At 41.3% G+C, this 24,516-nt stretch overlaps 1 protein-coding gene and 1 long non-coding RNA gene across 4 annotated transcripts in view; one reads left to right on the plus strand and one right to left on the minus strand.

Moving 5' to 3' along the window:
• Positions 1-24,516, minus strand: part of ABCG2 (ATP binding cassette subfamily G member 2 (JR blood group)) — a 141,906-nt gene that overhangs the window by 65,425 nt on the left and 51,965 nt on the right. Inside the window, exon 1 of one of the 3 annotated variants that reach the window (XM_024246270.3) lies at positions 643-1,224. The exons of 1 other annotated variant lie outside the window; for it this stretch is intronic. The gene's annotated coding sequence lies outside the window, so the exon portion shown is untranslated. Of the gene's footprint in view, positions 1-631; positions 1,225-24,516 lie in introns of those variants that run through there. One more of the 3 variants, XM_024246272.3, reaches the window with a different exon arrangement.
• On the plus strand, positions 4,400-7,890 carry LOC129059023 (uncharacterized). Its single transcript, XR_010139747.1, has 3 exons — positions 4,400-6,443; positions 6,739-6,877; positions 7,345-7,890. It is a non-coding gene; the product is annotated as an uncharacterized LOC129059023 (long non-coding RNA).

Consider the following 24,516-nt stretch of genomic DNA (forward strand, 5'->3'; position numbering starts at 1 on the left):
TCTTCCTTACTACTCTGGCGTATTTATTTAAGACTAGCTGACATTCAAATGATAAGAGAGCTGTAAGATCCTCCTAAAAACCAAGCTTTAGGGGATATCTCTAGGACTGAGAGGGGAATAAGAGCACTCAACTATCCATAGGAAATTACAAAAGGGAGTTCAATAATTCTTTGGCAAACCATCCAAAGCTTTAAAGGGATTGACCAATAATTTGTCATTTACCTATTTCCAGAATATAAAGGGGATAGGTAAATGACAATATATTGGTCAACCCCTTTAAAATATTAACATCAACAAATGTTTCCTCCACCTATAGTAACTTCCGTGCTCAGTGGGTTTTTATCCTTCCAATATCAACTTTAATTTCATACGTTTGGAGAAAGGCCAAGAGTTTTTACCAACCCACACTTAACACACTATGGGACCCGGAATCAGTTTGCACCAGAGCATCATTTTCTGAAAAACCACTTTGAACTGTCAGTTTTAAACTGCATACCCACTTTCAAATGAAACTGTGAGAGGCTAAAAAACTCAGTCATCTCGTTTCAACGGTTATCTATTTTCTAACAAATATATACACAACGCCCACCAACCTCTCCAGACACACACTCTCAGCGAAACTGGCTTTTACCATTTACTCACTCAGCTTAATAGAGCTCGGTCTTAACCAAAGGCTCAGGATCTCAGGATGCGTACGCTCGGAGGCAGAGCTTTAACAATGAATGATGTAAATGTTGGGATGAGTCACCCGGACCTTCCAAGCAAACCCTAAAGCAGCAGTTTCCGCTTAACAAGGCCACCAAGCATGTGCACGGTGCGTTCCTAAATCCTCCCCAGCGCCTCCACAGGCTGCCTCCTTGCCGCGTCTCTCAATCTCAGTGGGAGTGGCGGGCACTGCCTCTTCCCTCCTGCGCGCCCAGAACCTTTTGTGTGGGCACAGCACGCAGCCCGCGCGCCGCACAACCGCTTCTCCGAACGACACCGGGCGCGCCCGAGCGCTCCCCTAGCGCGACGGCTGGCGTGGGAGGCGCTGCGACTCGAGGTCACGATGGGAGCCGGCAGGTGGCGGCCTGGGGAGACCAGGACTTCCAAGGGACAGAGCTCAGGCAGCGCTGACACGAACTTCCTAACCCGCGCCTCTGACTGCGGACGGCCAGAGCTGAACGCAGTGGCCCCTCCCCAGCGCCCCGGGTTTCCTCAGGTCGGGGGTTCGCGGGCGGGGGTGAGGCGTGGCCCCGACTGCCGGGCCGCGATAAGTGCCCTGCGACCCGGCTGAAAGTGCACACGTGTCCCGCGGCGCTAAGCCGCCAGCAGGACTGGTACCACCGCCCTCCCTCGGGGCTAGGGTCACCCTGCCGTGACACGCAGGGACAAGCCAAACACTCCTGCCTCCGGGATCGAACGAAATGAACCGGTGTGATTAACTACGAGAATCACCAGGCGCTCATTGGGCTGATCAATACCTCATCTGACCTAGCTGGGTTTGGTCGCCGCCACTGGCCGGAGCGCCGAAGCACCGGGGACGCTGACGCACAGGTTGCCCAGTCACAAGCGCTGCTCGCCCCCAGAGCAAGTTAAATGGGTGGTTTCTGGTGAATGGGATTCTGAGAAAGTGGATGCTTGCGCCCCAGGGCCTAAAAAAATCAGGGACTGAATCTAACCCAAGGAGGGAAAGGGGAGAAACTTACTGAATGAAAATATTACCATAGTTTAAATGTTATTCTTTACACTCCTGTGACTGACATACTTCTGTGCAACATTCTGATGGTGTGGAAAGGCTAGAAAGTGATTGCGCATGTTCAGGAAACGGGCCATCAGGCTTTGTGAGTGTAGCCATCCCAACATCTACCTGCTGCGTCTACCCTAGGAAATTACTACCTGCATGCAGATATTTTCTGGTTTGCAGTTACAAACAAAAATCATAATATCATTTAAGTTGTTTAAATCAAGACTAGGAATAACTATTAATGGTTCACCCAATGTAGGAAAGTTTTAGCTAGGAAGCCTAGATAAGAAAATTGACTGTATGTAATTTTTTTAAAGAATTTTAAAAATACCATACCGCATGCTTTTTAAAAGAACTTTAAGGTATATATTCATGATGCGCCCAAACATTTGGGTAAAATTATTCTTTTGAATTAATTTCTGTCAGTTTCAAGACCCTTAAAGGCCCATATAGAAATACATATTAGTCATAGTTCATTTTAAGACAAAATTAAGGCCAGCACGGTGGCTCATGCCTGTAATCCCAGCACTTTGGGAGGCTGACGCAGGCAGATCACTTGAGGCCAGGAGTTCGAGACCAGCCTGGCCAACATGGTGAAACCCTGCCTCTACTAAAAATACAAAAGTTAGCTAGGTGTGGTGGCGAGGCTGTAGTCCCAGCTACTCGCGAGGCTAAGGAACAAGAAGCGCTTGAACACAGGAGGCAGAGGTTGCAATGACCCGAGATCCCACCACTGCACTCCAGCCTGGACCACAGAGTGAGACTCTGTCTCAAGAAAAAAAAAAAAATTAAGATAAAGTTTTCAGACCTGGCCGTTAATGACTGTTTGCAAAAACTGAAAAAATCTCCGAAAAATAAATTTTATTTTAATTTTCTTTCTAGCTCACCCAGATAAGTGAAAAGAATAAAATTTTATGATACCAGAAAAAATGAAAACATTTCCAGCAAGATCTGAAGGCAGTACAGGAGGAGACTGAACAAAAATGGAGAAAACACACATGAAATTGATATGAAGCACATTTTTAAAAGTGGATACTTAGTTGAATATAGCATTCTGTAATTATGCAAAGTAAAAACAAATCAAAACCCTATACATAGAGGCCAGGCACGGTGGCTCACGCCTGTAATCCTAGCACTTTGGGAGGCCGAGGCGGTTGGATTACCTGATGTCAGGAGTTCGAGAGCAGCCTGGCCAACATGGTGAAACCCTTCTCTACTAAAAATACAAAAATTAGCGAGGCATGGTGGCTCATGCCTGTAATCCCAGCTACCCAGGAGGCTGAGGCAGGAGAATCGCTGGAGCCAGGGAGGCAGAGGCTGCAGTGAGCCAAGATCATGCCACTGCACTCTAGCGTGGGTGACAACGTAAGACTCCATCTCAACAACAACAACAAAAAAACCTACACATAGAAAATTGCTGGGCAAGGAGTGACAGCTCACTCCTGTAATCCCAACACTTTGGGAGGCAGAGGCCAAAGAATTGCTTGAGCCCAGGAGTTCAAGACCAGCCTGGGCAACATAGTGAGACCCTATCTCTATAAAAAAATATTTTAAATTACACTGGGTGTGGTGGCTCACACCTGTAATCCCAGCACTTTGGGAGGAGGCCAGAGGATTGCTTGAGCCTAAGAATTTGAGACAAGCCTAGGCAACACAGGGAGCCCCTGTCTCTACAAACAATTTTTAAAAAATTAGCGGGATGTGATGGCACATGCCTGTGGACCTAGCTATTTGGGGGGCTGAGGTGGAAGGATTGCTTGAGCCCGGGGGTTCAAGGCTGCAGTGAGCCATGATCAGAGTGAGACCCCACTCTAAAAAAAAAAGAAAGAAAAATAGCAGGAAAGTGTTCATTTGTTCTGGGTAGTAACATGGAATGTCTCTTATCTTGTATTTTAGTGTAATTTTCTAAATTTTATGTAACAAATTTAGAAAATTATAAATTTTATAATGAAAAATGGATTTTGTTTAAAAGTAAAATAAACTGATAAAATATACATATAAAGACACATGACAATACTTAGAGTCCTCACTTCAAATAGGACTAAAACTAAAAAAATTTTTCCTTAAGTCTAATTTTAAAAATATTTTAGATTGTGATGTTTCATATTTATAGGTCGGTTTATTTGCTAACTAAAGTTATATTGGGAGGCAGTGGTAAATTAAATAAAAATTCAAAATAAAGTTTTATTAGTTCCTAACCTCATCGTAATATTTTATCAAATTCTATTTGATAAGTTCAGATTAAAGCCAGCATTTTATAAATGTATTGCATTGTATAGAAATGAGTCATTTTAACTTGTAAGTTAGCATTGTTTTTGGAGCTAGCCATAGAATTTTAGAGAAAAAGGACCTTCCTCATTAGGTCAGATGTTAGATGACTTTCCTCATTTTACAGATAAGTCACCAGTGCAAAGGAGACTGATTCGCACAAGGTTAAAGGTTAAGTGACTCACAGCCTTCCAAGCCATTGCCCTCTGCCCTCCACCACAGGACCTTTCTTTTATTTTACCAGACAAGAGTCACTGCCCAGTATTTATAATGCCCCATATTGACACTCCTGCTGAATGCCTGTGCACTAGTTGCAAAGAGCTGGTAAGGCCCCAGTATGCTACATTTCTTAGTGCTTACTCCAAAGGTGAACTCTAGAATTGTCAATTTTCCCCTGGCAAGGTCAGGTTTCAGACAGGATTCACCATGGGCCTGGGGACATTTGGGTTACATATATAACAGATGTATTCAGTCTGAGTATATCTATTTTCATTACCACTCCAAGTTAAGAAAATAACAGTGGAAGAGAGGCTATGTGCACAGTATTCCCCCACAGCCCAGCTCACAGCTATCAGGGCCTTTGACTAATTTGGCAAGAGAAAGTTCAGTCTATAATGGTGCAAACAGTTATTGTAAATAAAATAATAGAAACAGTTTAAAACTCTTCCTAAAGATTTCAGTATAAAAGGAAGGTGAGAGAAAGGAATATAGCTAGAGGCTATCTTAGGGTTCAGAGAAAATATTCATTTGGTTTGAATTAGACAGACTAGAACATGTGTGCATGCCAAGAGGACAAGCCATAAAGAAAGAAAGGGTTATTGGTAGTATCAGGTCCCTTAGGAAGCATAATGGAAATGGGATCCAGAGGAATTAGAATTAGAAAAGAACAGGAAACTTAAGAATCCCTCACGCTCTTCTTTTCCAAATTGGGCCGGGCAGAATGGCTCCTGCAAAGAAAAGTGGCAAGAAGAAGAACGGCTATTCTGCCATAAACGAGGTAGTGACCCAAGAATAAGCCACTGGCATTCACAAGCGCATTCATAGAGTGGGCTTCAAGAAGTGTGCCCCTGGGGCACTCAGAGAGATCTGGAAATTTGCCATGAAGGAGATGGGAACTCCAGATGTGTGTGTTAATACCAAGTTCAACAAAGCTGTCTGGGCCAAAGGAATAAGGAATGTTCCATACCGCATCTGTGTGCAGTTGTTCAGAAAATGTAATGAGGGTAAAGATTCACCAAACAAGCTCTATAATTTGGTACATACCTGGTTACCTATATACTTGTTAACATTTTCAAAAATCTACAGATAGTCAATGTGGATGAGAACTAACCACTGAGCATCAAATACATCAAATAAGTTATAAAATTGCCTTTATATATATATATATTTAAAAAAAGGAAATTGATATGGTTTTGCTGTGTCCCTAGCCAAATCTCATCTTTTTTTTTTTTTTGAGATGGAGTCTTGCTCTGTTGCCCAGGCTAGAGTGCAGTGGTGTGATCTCAGCTCACTGCAACCTCTGCCTTGCGGGTTCAAGCGATTCTACTGCCTCAGCCTCCTGAGTAGCTGGGATTACAAGCACGTGCCACCATGCCCAGTAATTTTTGTATTTTTAGTAGAGACAGGATTTTGCCATGTTGGCCAGGCTGGTCTCGAACTCTTGACCTCAGGTGATCCACCACCTCGGCCTCCCAAAGTACTAGGATTACAGGCGTGAGCCACGGCTCCCAGCCCATCTTAAATTGTAGTTCCCATAATCCCCACGTGTTGCGGGAGGGACCTGGTGGGAGGTAATTGAATCACAGGGGTGATTACTCCTATGCTGCTGTTCTGATAGTGAGTTCTCACAAGCTCTGATGGTTTCATAGGGGCTTTCCCCTTTTGCTCGGCACTTCTCCTTCCTGCCACCATGTGAAGAAGGACGTGTTTGCTTCCCCTTCTGCCATGATTGTAAGTTTCCTGAGGCCTCCCCAGCCAGGCCGAACTGTGAGTCAATTAACCTCTTTCCTTTGTAAATTACCCAGTCTCAGGTATGTCTTTATTAGCCGCGTGAGAACAGACTAACACAGAAACTTTTTAAAAAATTGTAACAAAAGGGAAGGAAGTTGGATGTATCCTCATGGAGGTAAATGGATTTTTTGTTGTTGTTGATTTTTGTTTTTGAGACAGAGTCTCACTCTTGTTGCCCAGGCTGGAGTGCAGTGGCACAATCTCAGCTCACCACAACCTCCACCTCCTGGGTTCAAGCAATTCTCCTGCCTCAGCCTCCCAAGTAGCTGGGATTACAGGTGCGCGCCACCATGCCTGGCTAACTTTTGTATTTTTAGTAGAGATGGGATCTCACCATGTTGCCTCGGCTGGTCTCGAACTCCTGGCCTCAAAGGGATCTGCCTGCCTTGGACTCCCAAAGTGCTGGGATTACAGGTGTGAGCCACCACACCTGGCCGAGGTAAATGTTTTAATTAGAGAAAATTGAAATAAATATCTGGTCCATAACTATACTTTCTCTCTGAGGTTGATGGATGTGCTGAGGGTGTGGGTGTGAATGGCTGATTCAGGATTTGGGAAAATGATGAATATTTGAATAGACTTCTATTCGTTTTCTATTGCTGCCATAACAAATAGCCACAAACTTAGTGGTTTAAGACAACACAAGTATGTTACATTTCTATGGGTCAGAAGTCTGAAATGGGTCTAGTGGTCTAAAATCAAAATGTCAGCAGGTCTGTGTTCCTTTCTGGAAGCTTTTCCATCTTGTAGAGGCCACCTGCATTCCTTGGCTCTTGGCCCCTTTCTCCATCTTCAAAGCCAGCAGCATAGCAGCTCTGTGACCCTGCTTCTGTCATCACATCTTTGATTTTCTTCTGCCTCCCTCTTCTACCTGTAAGTATTGTTATTACAATAGGCCCACTGGGTAAGCCAGGATAATCTCCCTATTTTAAAGTTATTTGGGCCAGGTACATTCATTTGGGCAGGCTCATGCCTATAATCCCAGCACTTTGGGAGGCCGAGGCGGGTGGATTACGAGGTCAGGAGTTCAAGACCAGCCTGGCCAACACAGTGAAACACTGTCTCTACTAAAAATACAAAAATTAAGCGGGCATGTTGGCATGTGCCTGTAGTCCCAGCTACTCGGGAGGCTGAGGCAGGAGAATCGCTTGAACCCGGGAGGCAGAGGTTGTGGTGAGCCAAGATTGTGCCACTGCACTCCAGCCTGGGCAACAGAGGGAGACTCCATCTCAAAAAAAAAAAAAAAAAAAAAGAGAGAGAAAATCATTTGATTAACAATCTTCATTTCATCTGGAACCTTAATTCTCCTTCGCTAAAGTAACCTATCATTCACATTCTAGGGAATAAGACATGGACACCTTTGAGAGGCCATTTTTCTGCTCACCACAAGGCCCCAAGGAAATGGAAGAGGATGCTAATGGAGGGACCCACTGGCACCCACTGAGTTGGTATGAAGAGTATTTTAAACTGAAACATTTAAGACACAGCAGATACGGAAAGAAGCCTCTCTGGAGCTTCCCTTATTTGATTAAAGCCAGAGCTTTCAGAGAGTGAAGCTGCCATAAATTCCCTCTTGGTGAGCTTCACTGCCAATAAGGAGACTTCACTGCCAGGAAGAAAACTACACTGCCAGGAAGGAGACCACTTGCACCTGAATGACAAATTGCATAACTGAACATTGTCGTACCATCACTTGTTTCCCTAAAAGCCCATTTGTCTTTCCATAAAAGTATATTTGCTTTCCCATAGATCCCTTTCTCTCCTCCTCCCTTTTCCCATATTATTGGCATATAAATTCTCATCCTAACTGTACAGAGAGCCTCTTCACCTGAACGAGTGTAAATAAACCTTGTCTATTCTCCTGTTAATCCATCTATTGCCAATTAATTTACAGGCCCCCAAGCACTGGACCTAAGTTGGCAGAGGAAGTTTTTCCTCCCAACGCTAATACGAGACATAGAGATCGCACAGCAACACCAAGGCCCCTACTGCTTGGGATGGGACTCAATAAACAGTGGTTTGAAAGCTGCAAATGGGCATGGCTTTCTCATTCACAAAGATGTGAAGGTAAAGGGTTAGATAAATTCTAGGGTACGGTTTTGTTGGGTGAGTAAGGCAATAGAAGGATGAAGCAAAGGAGTCATGTGAGTGAAGTGATTCATCATCATAGGAAAGCGAAGCCAGGAATAGGCAGAGAGAAAGAAAGTACATGGAGGGGTCACATGGAGATGGCAAAAGTTGAAACAGGAGGATCAGGTCACTGAGTGGGATACTGGCATTTAATATTCACATTCCAGGTTTTGATAAGGTCCCACGGTTTGAACACAAGAGTGAGGTTATGGAAATGGAAGGAAAGTGTATTTGTTTTCTATTGCTTGAGTAACAAATTACCATCAAGTTAATGTCTTAAAACAACACCCATTTATTATCTCCCCATTGTGGAGGTCAGAAGTCTAGGCTAGGTTAGGCTCTGCTCAGGGTATCAACAGGCCAAGTCAAAGTGTCAGCCAGCTGAACTCTTAGCTGGACACTCTTCTCTAAAGAACCAAGCAGAGTAAGGTTGTTGGCAGAATCCATTTCTTTTTGGTTCCAGGACTGAGTTTCCTGTGTCCTTGCTGAATGTTAACCAGGGGCACCCTCAGCTCCTCTTGGCTGCCTCCATTTCTTCCCATGTGGCCCCTCCGCTTTCAAAACAGTTTGAGTCCTTCTCAAACTTCGAACCCAACTGTCCCTTCTGCCTTTTTTTTTTTTTTTTTTTTTTTTTTTTTGAGATGGAATCTTGCTCTGTTGCCCAGGCTGGAGTGCAATGGCACAATCTCGGCTCACTGCAACCTTCACCTCCCAGGCTCAAGCAATTATCCTGCCTCAGCCTCCCGAGTAGCTGGGACTACAGGCATGTGTCACCATGCCCAGCTAATTTTTGTTATTTTTAGTAGAGACAGCGTTTCACCATATTGGCCAGGCTGGTTTCGAACTCCTGACCTCAGGTGATCCACCCACCTTGGCCTCCCAAAAGTGCTGGGATTATAGGCATGAGCCACCGTGCCCAGGCTCTTTCTGCCTTTTAAAAGGCTTATGTGATTAAATCAGGCCCACCTTTACAATCTTGGTATTTTAGAGTCATCTGACTTAGGACTTTAGTTATAACTTCAAAATCCTTCAGATCAGTACCTAGATTAGTGTTTGATGAAATAACCAGGGAATGAACTGGAGTTGTAGGGGTTAGGGGAGAGGGAGATCTTTAGAATTCTGCCTATCCTGGAGATGGAGTTGAGATCAGAGAGCACAGAAGCTAGGGTGATGGGATGATCATCAAAATAAACACAGAAGTTACCAAGATAGCAATAATCATGGAGAGACGAGACATGTCAAAAAGCAGGTGTCAAAGTCTTTTAGACACGGAAAGTGAACAGAAGGTGGGTTTTACACAGAGAGAGACAGCATCGGGGAGCGGGCAGGGGATTTTGGGGGGAGTAAGAGCCCAGATGCTAGAGCCAGAACACCTTGGTTCATATAATTTGCTTTATACAGCAGACGAGACCAATTAAGAAGTAATTCATTTGGTTATAAAGTTTATTTAGGGCCAGGTGCAGTGGTTCACACCTGTAATCCCAGTACTTTGGGAGGCCGAGCGGGTGGATCACGAGTTCAGGAGATTGAGACCATCCTGGCCAACATGGTGAAACCCCATCTCTACTAAAAATACAAAAATTAGCTGAACGTGGTGGCATGCGCCTGTAGTCCCAGCTACTCGGGAAGCTGAGGCAGGAGAATCGCTTGAACCCAGGAGGCAGAGGTTGCAGTTAGCTGGGATCTCGCCACTGCACTCCACCCTGGTGACAGAGCTAGGCTTCCTCTCAAAAAAAAAAAAAAAAAAAAATCATTTGGTTATAAAGTTTATTTGGTTATAAAGTTCACTTCTAAAAATTAGATTGCAGTGAAAAAAAAAAAACTACGTATTGATAATTAACCTGCAGAGTCAGATAGAACAGTAGACTATATAACATTTGTCTCTGCAGATTAAGCTAAAAGGTTAAATGTTAAGAATTCACCAAACTACGTTTCAGTACCTATAAAAGTCTTTTGTTTAACTAAATTTTGTAGGGAAGTATAACATACATTAAGTCTTTTGTTTAACTAAATTTTGTAGGGAAGTACAACATACCAAAAAAGTACAGGAAATCTAAGTGGACAGCTTGATATATATTTACGAAGTGAACACACCTGCATACCTGTCACTCAGATTAAAAAAAAAAAAAAAAGTGTACTAGCAATGCCACAGAAGCCTCCCTCAAGCTCCATCCCTTCCAAAGGTAACATCTATTACCATTAAAGGTCATCCCTCCCAAAGGTCATCCCATCCATTCTGACTTCTATCATTATATATTAGTTGTGTCTGTTTAAAACTGTATATAAATGAAGTAGTTAACTTTTTTTTTTTTTTGGAGACAGGGTCTCACTCTGTCACGCTGGCTAGAGTGCAGTGGCACAGTCTCAGGATACTGCAGCCATGGCCTCCTGGGTTCAAGCAATTCTCCTGCCTCAGCCTCCTGAGTAGCTGGGATTACAGGCATGCACCACCACGCCTTCTAATTTTTGTATTTTTAGTAGAGATGGGGTTTCACCATGTTGGCCAGGCTGGTCTGGAACTTCTGACCTCGTGATCCACCCATCTCAGCCTCCCAAAGTGCTGTCATTACAGGCATGAGCCATCATGCCCAACCAAGCAAGTAGTTACCATTTTGAGACTGGCTTCTTTTGTTGAATATTATCTGCATGAAATTCATATATTTTGCAGGTCATAAAGGCTTATTCATTCTTATCTTTATGAGGATTCCACTGTATGAGTACAATGTAATTTATTTATCTACTCTTGATGGGCCTTTGGCTCCTTTCCAGTTTGGCAATACACCCTAAAGTGTTAGATAAGAAAAGAGTTCTAATGGTCAGTTAAACCCATCATCCACAAGTATGGCTAAATGGAGGCCCAAAATGTGAAACTATTTTCTCCCTTTGATTATGCTCCAAACGGCACAAACAAAACAGAAAAATAGCAAGAAGATCAGTATTGTAGAGGAAAGTAAGTAAATGATGATTCCGTTTCTCCCTCAAGCAGATGTCATCTAACCCCTCATTAAGCAATGTTTTTTTGAGGGCTCCCTTACATTAGGTCCCATGTTTGGCACTAAAGAAGAGAAACAAGACACAGGTCTAGGCACAGTGGCTCATGCCTGTATTCCCAGCACTTTGAGAGGCCGAGGTGGGTGGATCACCTGAGGTCAGGAGTTCGAGACCAGCCTGGCCAACATGGTGAAACCCTGTCTCTACTAAAAATACAAAAATTAGCCAGGCATGGTGGCATGCACCTGTAGTCCCAGCTACTCGGGAGGCTGAGGCAGGAGAATTGCTTGAACCCGGGAGGTGGAGGTTACAGTGAGCCGAGATTGTGCCACTGCACTCCAGCCTGAGTAGCAGAGTGAGACTCCATCTCAAAAAAAAAAAAAAGCTGCATTTTTAAACTTTTTTTTCTTTCCTCCTTTCCCGCCAGTCTCAAGACACAGCTTTGAAACAAACCACAGATGTGTTTTCTGTTGTCTTGAAATATGCCTTTGAATGTGTTTTAACACTCTATTCCCTTCCCTTTCCCACCTTATGCTCTCATGCCTTATGCACATTTATTTACCTGGATGCTTTTTAAGCTCACATCATACTCATTTATCTGGTCATATATTTCTTTAGAAGCTTCAGGGGCCTAATCCTGACACAAAAAAAGGCACTTCTGGGATTCTCTTCCCAGCCGGAGATGACTTCTAGGCCAGGGTTCACTCCCAGCTAGATATTGACTGCAAGACTGACTGGGATTGATTTGTAACTTGGATGAGCCCACGAAGGTGCTGGCCCCTTCACCAGATGGAACAATAATTCAAGATAGGTTACTGGGGCAAGCCCACGCCACCTGGCACCTACTAGCCCCCTTGCCTCTCCGGCATTCAAAGCCCCTCTTCTGAAATCCCTGTCCTCTCTCCAGAAATTGGAAAGTGGAAATTTTTGTAAAGTATTCTGACCACTTTCCTCCTTGCTGGCAATGGATAATAAAATTCACTCTTTATCATACCTCACTCTTGTTATTTTGTCTTCATTCCACAGGCAGCGAGCAACCGGCTCCTCTTTCAGTTATAAACGTAATGTTTTAGAAAGGTTAATCTTATCAGCCTAAATGCCCATAATTAGCAGATGGGATAAAGAAAATGCACTGGTATATATGTATATACCATGAGGGTGTAAGACATATACACCATGAAGTACTATGCAGCCATAAAAAAGAATGAGATCGTGTCTTACAGGAACATGGATGGAGCCAGAGACTATTATCCTTAGTAAACTAATGCAGGAACAGAAAACCAAATATCACACGTTCTCGCTTATAAATGGGAGCTAAAGGATGAGAACTCATGAACACAAAGAAGGAAACAACAGACACTGGGGTCTACTTGAGGGTGGAGGTTGGGAGGAGGGAGAGATGCAGAAAAAATAAGTTGGGTACTAGGCTTAATACCTGGTTGATGAAATAACCTGCACCACAAACCCTCATGACACGAGTTTACCTATACAACAAACCTTCACCTATACCCCTGAGCCTAAAGTAAAAGTTAAAAAAAATAATAAAGGTTATTCTGTTCATGTATAGAATGGATGGTGGGATGTAGGAAGGCAGAGATCAGTCTGGAAATTAAAAAAAAAATGATTGAACTAAAGAGATGACTTAAACTGAGAAAAGAGGCATCAAAGAAACATTGTAAATGAAGAATTTACAGAAGCTGGTGACTGACAGAATACTGAAGGTGAAAGACAAAGAAGCTAGAGATGACTTCAAGGTCTGAAAATCTTGGGGTTTCACAAATGGAAATTACGAGGTATAGGAAAGCGTGTCTTACATCTCAGGATATTTCCATATATTGCCTAGTTCAGTGCCTTGAACACAAGGAATACTCAGTAAATATTTGTTGTCTGAATAATAAAAGCGAGCTTATCTTATGTAATTCAGGAACCTATCTACCCTCACCTGAATCTGCCTTGCTGTGAAAAGGGAGAAGAGTTTCATGAAAGACTGACCTTTCATATGATCCATTTCTGACTACTATAAACATTTTATTGCCTATAGAGATAAGATTTTATTTATGGGAGCAATTAAAATTAAAGCACAATCAGCATTAAATAAACTTATGATTCATTATACAGTGACTTGGAATTTTTTCACATCTGGTTGGCATACTTAATGTATGATGTCAACATCTCACCTAAAACTACATTTTAGTCTTCCCTCTGTCATCATAATATTAGACCAAGAAACATTATACTGTGGGTGACAAAACCATCAGCCAATCTATTTTCTTTAATTCTTAATTTTAATTTTTGTGGGTACATAGCAGGTGCATATATTTATGTATACATGAGATGTTTTGATACAGGCATGCAATGTATAATAATCACATAATGTAAAATGGGGTATCCATCTCCTCAAGATTTTATCCTTTGTGTTACGAACAATCCAGTTATACTCATTTCATTATTATAAAATGTACAATTAAATTATTATTGGCTGGGTGTGGTGGCTCACGCCTATAATCCCAGCACTTTGGGAGACCGAGGCTGGTGGATCACCTGAGGTCAGGAGTGCAAGACCAGCCTGGCAAACACGGTGAAACTCTGTCTCTGCTAAAAATACAAACAATTAGCCAGGCGTGGTGGCAGCTGCCTGTAATCTCAGCTACTTAGGAAACTGAGGCATGAGAATTGCTTGAACCTGGAAGGCGGAGGTTGTAGTGAACCAAGATGGTGCCACTGCACTCCAGCCTGGGGGATAGAGGGAGACTCTGTCTCCCAAAAAAATATATATATATATATTATTATTGACTATAGTAACCCTATTGTGCTATCAAATACTAGGTCTTATTCATTCTATTTTTTTTGTAGCCGTTAGCCATCCCCACCTCCTTCTCACCCCCTAATACCCTTCCCAATCTCTGATAACCATCCTCCTACTCCCTATCTCCATTTCAATTGTTTTGATTTTTAGATCCCACAAATGACTGAGAATATGCAATGTTTGCCTTTCTGTGCTTGGCTTATTTCACATAGCATCATGACTTCTAGTTCCATCTATGTTGTTGCAAATAACAGGATCTCATTCTTTTATATGGCTATATAGTACTCCATTATGTATGTGTACCACATTTGATTTATCCCTTCATCTGTTGACAAACACTTAGATTGCTTCCTAATTTTGGCTATTGTGAACCATGCTGCAACAAAATGGGAATGCAGATATCCGTTTGATATAATGATTTCCTTTCTTTGGGGTATATACCAAGCAGTGGGATTGCTGGATCATATGGTACCTATATTTTTAGTTTGTTGACGAGCATCCAAAATGTTCTCCATAGTGATTTTACTAATTTACATCCTCACCAACAGTGTACAAGGGTTCGCTTTTCACCACATCCTTGTCAGCATTTGTTATTATCTGTCTTTTGGATAAAAGCCATTTTAACTGAGGTGAGAGGATATCTCATTGTAGTTTTGATTTGCACTTCTCTCATAATCAGTAATGTTGAGCACCTCTTCATATGCCTGTTTGCCATTTGTGTGTTGTCTTTTGAGAAATGGCTATTCAAATCTTTGGTCCATTTTAAAATCAGATCATCAGATTTTTTTTCCTATAGAGTTGTTTGAGCTCCATATATACTCTGAATATTAATCCCTTGTTAGCTAGGTAGTTTGCAAATATTTTCTCCCTCTCTGTGGGTTGTCTCTTCACACTGTTGTTTCATTTGCTGTGCAGAAGCTTTTCTACTTCATATGATCCTATTTGTCCATTTTTGCTTTGGTTGCCAGTGCTTATGGGGTATCACTCAGGAAATTTTTGCTGAGTCCAATCTCATAGAGAGTTTCCCCAGTGTTTTCTTAGAGTACTTTCATAGTTTGAGGTCTTAGATTTAACTCTTTAATCTGTTTTGATTTGAATTTTGTACATGGCAAGAGATAGGGGTCTAGTTTTATTTTTCTGCTTATGGATATCCAGTTTTCCCAGCACCATTTGTTGAAGAGGTGGTCTTTTCCCCAGTGTATGTTCTTGGCACCTTTGTCAAAAGTGAGTTCACTGTAGGTGTGTGGATTTGCTTCTGGGTTCTCTATTCTGCTCCATTTGTCTATATCTACTTTTATGCCGGTATGATTCTATTGGTTACTATATCTCTGTGGTAAAATCAGAAGTCAGGTAATGTTATGTCCTCCAGTTTTGCTCTTTTTGCTGAGGATAGCTTTGGCTATTCTGGCTCTTTTGTGGTTCCATATAAATTTTAGGATTGTTTTTTCTATTCTAATGAAGAATGGCATTGATATTTTGATAGAAATTGAATTGAATATGTAGATTATTTGGGGTACTATGAACACTTTAATAATATTGATTTTTCTAATCCATGAACATGAAATATCTTTCCATTTTTTGGTGTCCTCTTCAATTTCTTTCATCAGGATTATATAGTTTTCATTGTAGAGATCTTTCACTTCTCTAAGTTAATTCCTGGGTATTTAATTTATTTGTCACTACTGTAAGTGGGATTTCATTTTCAGATTGTTCACTGTTGGTACATAGAAGTACTACTGATTTTTGTATGTTGATTTTGTATCCTGCGACTTTATTGAATTTGTTTATCAGTTCTAATAATTATTTTGTGGAGTCCTTAGGTTTTTCCAAATATAAGATCATCACATCTGCAAACAAGGATAATTTGACTTCTTTCCAATTTGGATGACCTTTATTTCTTGTCTTGACTGATTGCTCTAGCTAGGACTTCCAGTACTATGTTGAATAACAGTGGTGAAAGTGCACATCTTTGTTGTGTTCCAGGTCTTAGAGAAAAGGCTTTCAGTTTCTCCCCGTTCAGTATGTTACTAGCTGCGGGTCTGTCATAAATGACTTTCATTATATTGAAGTATGTTCCTTCTATACCCAGTTTTCTAAAAAGGTTTTTGTCATGAAGGGATGTTGAAAGTGATCAAATGCTTTTCCAGCATCAATTGAAATAATCATATGGTTTTTGTCCTTCATTCTGTTAACATGATATATCGCAATGATTGATTTGCATATGTTGAACCATCCTTGCATCCCTAGAATAAATTCCACTTGGTGATAATGAATGATGTTTTTTAATGTATTGTGAGTTCAGCTTGCTAATATTTTGTTGAGGATTTTGCATCAATATTTATCAGAGATATTTTCCTGTAGTTTCATTTTTTTGATGTGTCTTTGATTTTGGTATCAGGGTAACACTGGCCTCACAGAATGAGTTTGGAAGTATTCCCTATTTTTTGAAATAATTTGAGTAGGATTGGTATTAGTTCTTCTTTAAATGTTTGATAGAATTCAGCAATGAAGTCATCGGGTCTAGGCTTTTCTTTAGTGGAGTCTAGTGCACCCAGATACATAAAGCAAATATTATTAGAGCTAAAGAGCTAGGCCCCAGTACAATAATAGCTGGAGACTGCAATACCCCCAAGACCACTGGGTCTTGCTTTTTTTTTTTTTTTTTTGAGACAAGAGTTTCACTCTTGTTGACCAGGCTGGAGTGCAATGGCACGATCTCAGCTCACTGCAACCTCCACCTCCCAGGTTCAAGCAATTCTCCTGCCTCAGCCTCCCGAATAGCTAGGATTACAAGTGTGGCTAATTTTTGTATTTTTAGTAGAGATGGGGTTTTGTCATGTTGGCCAGGGTGGTCTCGAACTCTCGACCTCAGGTGATTCACCCACCTCAGCCTCCCAAAGTGCTGGGATTACAGGCGTCAGCCACCACACCTGGCCAGGTTTGCTTTTTTTTTTTTTTTAATCCATTCAGCCATTCTATGTCTTTTGATTGGAGAATTTGGTCCATTTACATGCAATGTTATTATTGCTAAGTAAGGACTTAGTCCTGCCATTTTATTTATTTTCTTGTTTTTTGTTTGTTTGTTTGTTTGTGATCTTCTTTCTTTCCTTACTGTCTTCCTTCTAGTAAAGGTGATTTTCTCTGGTGATATGATTTAATTTGTTGCTTTATTTTTCTTGTATTTGTTGTATGTTTTAGGGTTTGGGGTTACTATGAGGCTTGCAAATACTATCTTATAACCCATTATTTCAAGCTGATAAGATTTTTAGATCCCACAAATGAGTGGGATATACCTTCCAGGTCACTAATTCTTTATACAGTTGTATTAACCTCCTGTTTAATCTTCTATCCATTTGAATTCTTAATTTCAATTATCAGGGTTTTAATTTCTATTATTTTTATTTTTAATTTTAGAGATGGGGTCACTCTCTGTTGCCAGGCTGAAGTGCAGTGGCACAATTCATAGCTCACTGCAGCTTCAAACTCCTGGATTCAGGGAAGCCTCCCATCTCAGACTCCAGAGCAGCTGGAACTACAAGCGCGTGCCAACATGCCTTGCTAATTTTTTTTTTTATAACTTTTTTGGAGACAGGGTCTCACCACACATTGCCCAGGCTGCTGTCACACTCCTGGCCTCAAGCCATCCTCCCGCCTCAGCCTCCACAGCAGCTGGGACTACAGGCACACACCACCACACCTGGCTAGGGTTTTTATTTCTAAAAGTACTATTTCGTTCTTTTTCAAATTGGCTAATTATCTGATTGTCTCCTGTTCTTCCTCATGTTTTCAATGACATCTTCACATTTCAAGCAGAGTTATTTACTTTAATTCTGATAATTATAATATCCAAAGTCTTTGTGTTTCTGATTCTATTATCTATGGCTTGCTTGATCTCTTTTTTTATTATTATGAATTTTTTGTTGGCTGCCTCTCTGTAGGAATTCTTTGAGGATTGAGGAGGATACACTTATCTGGGAAAGTTTGTGTTTGCTTTCAGACACCTGGGAATATTACCCATCCTGACAGCCTTTGAATTACAGACATGCGGGGCCCAGCATGATGGCATGTGCCTGTAATCCCAGCTACTCAGAAGGTCGAAGCAGGAGGATCACTTGAGGCCAAAGGAGTTCTAGGCCACAGTGTGCTATGATTGCGCCTGCAAGTAGATTCTGCACTCCAGCCTGGGCAACATGGCAAGACCCCATCTCTAAAATTAAATAAATAAGGCCGGGCGCGGTGGCTCATGCCTGTAATCCCAGCACTTGGGAGGCCAAGGCAAGTGGATCACCTGAGGTCAGGAGTTCGAGACCAGCCTGGCCAACATGGTGAAACTCCATGTCTACTAAAAATACAAAAATTAGCTGGGCATGGTGGCAGTTGCCTGTAATCCCAGCTACTCGGGAGGCTGAGGCAGGAGAATCCTTGAACCCGGGAGGCAGAGGTTGCAGTGAGCCAAGATCACACCCCTGCACTTCAGCCTGGGCAACAAGAGCAAAGCTCCGTCTCAAAAAAAAAAAAAAAAAAAAAATTGCTGGGCATGGTGGCTCACGCCTATAATCCCAGCACTTTGGGAGGCGGAGGCGGGTGGATCACCTGAGACCAGCCTGGCCAACCTGGTGAAACCCCGTCTCTACTAAAAATACAAAAATGAACCAGGCACAGTGGCAGCCGCCTGTAATCCCAGCTTACTCAGGAGGCTGAAGAAGAAAAATCGCTTGAACCAAGGAGGCAGAGGTTGTAGTGAGCCGAGTCACGCCACTGCACTCCAGCCTGGGAGACAGAGCAAGACTCTGTCTCAGGGGAAAAAAAATTAATTAATTAATTAATTAAATTAATAAGTAAATAAAGTATAGACTTGTGGTTTTTCAATCATACAAAGAATGTAGATTCAGATCCCAAACCACTTAAGATCTGGCCAGTGGCTACAAATTCTTAGAGGAGGCTTTATTTCTTCTTTTTTTAAACTTCCATTCATAGCCCAGCCCAAGATGGAAATGTTTTCTCTATTTTGCAGGATGGGTTTTTTTTCTGGCTTGCTCATTCTGAGCTCCAGACAGTATGCATGAAGATAAGCTTTCATTCTGTGTGGATTCAGGGCTTTGTCCCCTGTCTTCTCTGTGTAGTGAACTTTTTAGGTCATAAATAGCATTGTAGGGCTCAAGGCACACAGGGACTTTGAAGGGTAGCTTAATTGCCTGGTCTGTGCTCCTGTTCCATTACTGATCTTAGTGGACTCATCTAAACATTGAAAAGCAGTTTTTAACACATTATCAAGTATTTTTCATTATTATGTAGGTCAAGTGGTTTCAGGATTTCTAACATTGCAATATTGCTAAAAATGGAAGTCCTCAATTATATTGGTCATCATATTCACTTTTTCTTGTTATTATGGAAATTTTGAAACATTTCCAAAGTAGAAAGTATAGTATGACAAACCCCTACGTATCAATCATCAACTAGTGGCCAATCTTTGTTTCATTGATACCTGCCTTTTTTCCCTCTTTCCCACAGATTATTTTGAAACAAATTTCAGAAAGCAAACTACTACACAATTGATTTACTTAAGAAATGGAATTATGTTCTGTGTGATTGCATCTAAATAGTTTCATTAACCACATCCTTTTGCCTTCCATTGTTTACTGTGAAATTATGAATCTAAAAACTTGAGTAGATTCAGGTCCAATCACTTGACAATAATGCATTCTAGGTGTTGTATACTTCCATTAGGAAGCTCCGAATGCCTAATTTTATTCATAACTATTTTCAGATATCTATAAAAGATATGGATTCTATTTTTCAAGCAAACCCCAACATTATCACATCTAAACAATGGACAATTTATTTTTACATTTATTTTATTTTGATGGAAGTGCCAGGGATTGAAATTTTCTCAATAGCATGAAATATCCAGTCATTGTTCAAATATCTCTAATTGTTGGCCAGGCATGGTGGCTCATACCTGTAATCCCAACACTTTGGGAGGCTGAGATGGGAAGATTACTTGAGCCCAGGAGTTTGAGAACAGCCTGAGAAATGTAGCAAGACCCTGTTGCTACAAGAAAAAAGAAAACAAATATCACTGATTGTCTCATAATTTTTCATGTTTAAATTTTCAAATCAAAATCCAAATAATGTCCATATTACTTTTGGCTGATGCGTCTCAGACTTGTTTAGTTAAAGGATCTCACTCACACTCTATTTCCCCCTTACAGTTTGTTATGGACAGAAGTGTGTCCTCGAGAAATTCATGTTGAAGTGCTATCTTCAATACCTTAGAATGTGACTGTATTTGTAGACAGGGTTTTTGAAGAAGTGATTAAATTAAATGAGGTCTTTAGGGTGGGCCTTAATCCAACCTGACTGGTGTCCTTTTTTTTCTTTTTATTTTACTTTAAGTTCTGGGATACACGTGCAGAATGTGCAGGTTTGTTACATAGGTATACACGTGCCATGGTGGTTTGCTGTACCTATCAACCCATCATCTAGGTTTTAAGCCCCACATGCATTAGGTATTTGTCCTAATGCTTTCCCTCCCCTTGCTCCCTACCCCCCAACAGGCCTTGGTGTGTGATGTTCCCCTCCCTGTGTCCATGTGTTCTCACTGTTCAACTCTCACCTATGAGTGAGAACATGCAGTGTTTGGTTTTCTGTTCCTGTGTTACTTTGCTGAGAATGATGGCTTCCAGCTTCATCCATGTCCCTCCAAAGGACACGAACTCATTCTTTTTTATGGCCACATAGTATTACAGGCATGCGCCACCATGCCCAGGTAATTTTGTAATTTTAGTAGAGACAGACAGGGTTTCTCCATGTTGGTCAGGCTGGTCTGGAACTCCTGACCTCAGGTGATCCACCCGCCTCAGCCTCCCAAAGTGCTAGGATTATAGGCGTGAGCCACCATGCCCAGCTGATGATAGTTTCTTTTGCTGTGCAGAAGCTCTTTAGTTTAATTAGATCCCATTTGTCAATTTTGGCTTTTGTTGCAATTGCTTTTGGTGTTTTCGTCATGAAGCCTTTGCCCATGCCTGTGTCCTGAATGGTATTGCCTAGGTTTTCTCCTAGGGTTTTTATGGTTTTGGGTTTTACATTTAAGTCTTTCATCTATCTTGAGTTAATTTTTGTATAAGGTGTAAGGAAGGAGTCCAATTTCAGTTTTCTGCATATGGCTAGCCAGTTTTCCCAGCACCATTTATTAAATAGGGAATCCTTCCCCATTGCTGGTTTTTGTCAGGTTTGTGGTGTTCTTATGTGAAAAGGAAATTCGGAAACACAAAAAGACAGTGAGAAAATAAATTTCTGTTGTTTAAATCAAGTATTATACTTTATTATGGCAGCCCAGCAAACTACTACACAATTGATTTACTTAAGAAACAGAATTATGTTCTACATGATTGCGTCTAAATAGTTTCATTAACCACATCCTTTTGCCTTCCATTGTTTACTGCAAAACTATAAATCTAAAAGCTTGAGTAGATTCAAGTCCAATCATTTGACAAGAGTACATCCTAGGTATTGTATACTTCCATTAGGAAGCTGCAAATGCCTGATTGTCTCTCTTCTTTTGATGATTATTACTAGACCCATTAAGTATTTCATTAGGGGTTACAAATGTGTAGTAGGTTAAATTTGTAATTCCTTCTTCATTTATTAGCTGGAAATTTTATTTAAAGAGAATACTTCATTAAGAATTTGTTCACCTCAAGGTCCAGTATGTTCAAAACAGGCAGAGTAACTGCTAGATTCTTTTCCTTTATTTGTTTGCAAAATAACAAGTGTGATTCTGTATCACAATCCAAAGGTGACTGGCCAATGAATTGTTTATCTTCATGGTCTCATGAAATAATGTATTTACTACATTGCGGTTATTCTTACTGATTCCCAAAATATCTTGGCCAGTGGAAGGCCCTTCAAATTGCCTTCAAGTTAGTAGTCTCTGTGTGCGTTCTTGCTTTCTAGCATAACAACATGCTCCAGGCTCATTTTTCATTTCCTGCCTCAGATCTGGAACCAACCATTTATCTAAGAAGCTCTGATGCCTTTGAGTGAGAAATAGCATTTAGGAAGCATAATTTGTATTCTTTTATTTTATTTCTGAAATAAAAATATCTGAAGCAAGCACGACATTAGGTTATGATTGAATAATGGTTGTGGGGATACTACAGACATTTGCTACGTTATTCATCCTTTGTGTGTGTCATGTTTCCAATACTCCATATATAACAACCCTTGTGAAAAATTCCTCACAGAGTTCTTTACAGAAAAATGTTGTTTCTCCTGATGTATTGATAGTAATGATTAGAAAATTCGTCTGTAAATGCTTTGTCTACAGATCTAATTTTTGTGTTTAATTATTATGATTATTCTCGGTTTTTTTTTCTTTTTTGTGGAGACAGGGTCTTGCCATGTTGCCCAGGCTTGTCTTGAACTCCTGGAATCAAGCAATCTACCTGCCTTGGCCTCACAAAATGCTGGGATTACAGGTGTGAGCCACTGCACCCAGCTTGATATGATTATTGATTATTCTTAACCCAGTCTTTACTGATATCATTTCCTCCTCTCCTGTTCTCTTTATAATTAATTTTTTTATTTATCTCATGTCATCTTTTATCAACTCCTTTAATGAAAGCTATTAACTTACTTTCAATAGGCAGATAATAAATACAATAATGAAACCAAAGAGAATGCTTTTTTTTTTTTTTTTTTTTTGGTGACAGAGTCTCACTCTTTCACTCAGGTTGGAGTGTGATGGCCCAGTTACAGCACACTACAGCCCCAACCCGCTGGACTCAAGTGATCCTCTCACCTCAGCCTCTCACACAGCTGGGACCACAGGCACATGCCAGCACACCTGGCTAATCTTTTTTTTTTTTTTTTTTAAATACAGGGTCTCAATATGTTCCCCAGACTGGTCTTGAGCTCCTGGACTCAAGCAGTCCTCTCGCCTTGGCCTCTTACTTCTGGGATTATAGGTATAAGCCACTGTACCCACCCTCTACAAATTTTAAAGTAAATCTAATTTTAAATGTCACATCTTCCCTAATAATGAAGTCTGCTTATTCTATACTTAATTTCCTGAAGTCATAGTATTTCTCCATGTGCCATAAATGGTGTCAAGTTATAGCAAGTATTCTCTAGCATTAAAGAAGTCAGGTTAGATAATGTCCACGAACATTAGTTGAAAAATACTACTTAACATCAAAACCCAGCTAATCAAAAGAGATAAACAGAGCTATGGAAAAGAGAAGCAAAAAGACTGGTAACACATTAAATACATTTATATAAAAATGAATGGCCGGGCGCAGTGGCTCACACCTGTAATCCCAGCCCTTTGGGAGGCCAAGGTGGGCGGATCACAAGGTCAGGAGATCGAGACCATTCTGGCTAATACAGTGAAACCTTGTCTCTACTAAAAATACAAAAAAAATTAGCCGGCATGGTGGCAGGCGCCTGTGGTCCCAGCTACTCGGGAGGCTGAGGCAGGAGAATGGCGTGAACCCGCGAGGCGGAGCTTACAGTGAGCCGAGATTGCGCCACTGCACTCCAACCTGGGCGACAGAGTGAGACTCCGTATCAAAATAAAAATAATAATAAAAAAAAGAATATTACCCTTGTGGAAATTATGATATATTGTAGAACATGATTGAAATATTATAAACATAAATATTTTTATGTAATAAAAACTAAGCGGGAGAGACAGGAGGTGGAACAAGATCACTGAATTGGAGCCTCCATCAATTGTCCTCCCCACAGGAACACCAAACTGAACCACTATCCACCCCAGAAAGCACCTTCACAATCACCAAAAATCAGATGAACGATCGTAGTATGGGCTTTAACTTCATATCGCTGAAAGCAACACTGAAGAGGGTAGGAAAGACAGTCTTGAATTGCGGACACCACCCCTCCCCAATCTCTCGGCAGTGGCCACTTGCCATGGAGAGAGAATCTGTGTGCTGGGGGAGGGACAGCACAGTGATTATGGGACTTTGCATTGGAACTCAGTGGTGCCCTGTCATAATGGAAAGGAACACTTCGCACTGGAACTCAGTGCTGCCCTGTCACAGTGGAAAGAACACAGGGCAGAATCAATGCTGATGAAGACAGCATTTAGACCAGAGGTAACCAGAGGGAATTTGCCTATCCCAGTGGTCAGGACCAGAGTTCCAGCAAGCCTTATAACCATGAACTAAAGTGCTCTGGGGTTCTAAATAAACTGGAACGGCAGAATAGGCCACGAAAACAGCAATTCCTGGAAAAGTTTTGGTGCTATGCTGGGCTCAAAACCAGTGGACTTGAAGGGCAACATGACCCAGTAAGACACCAGCTGGGGCAGCTAAGGGAGTGCTTGCACCAACCCTTACCCAAGCTCAGGCAGTGCAGCTCACAGCTCTGGGAGAAACTCTTCCCTTCCACTTGAGCAGGAGCAAGGGAAGAGTAAAGATGACTTTGTCTTGCAACTTCAATACCAGCTCAACCACAGTAGAATAGGGAACCAGTCAGAGTTGTGAGGCCCTAGCTCTTGGATAACATTTCTAGAAACACCCTGAGCCAGAAGGGAAATTGCTGCCTTGAAGGGAAAAACACA

Source organism: Pongo abelii, chromosome 3, assembly GCF_028885655.2.
Source record: "Pongo abelii isolate AG06213 chromosome 3, NHGRI_mPonAbe1-v2.0_pri, whole genome shotgun sequence".
Classification (NCBI taxonomy): Eukaryota; Metazoa; Chordata; class Mammalia; order Primates; family Hominidae; genus Pongo; species Pongo abelii.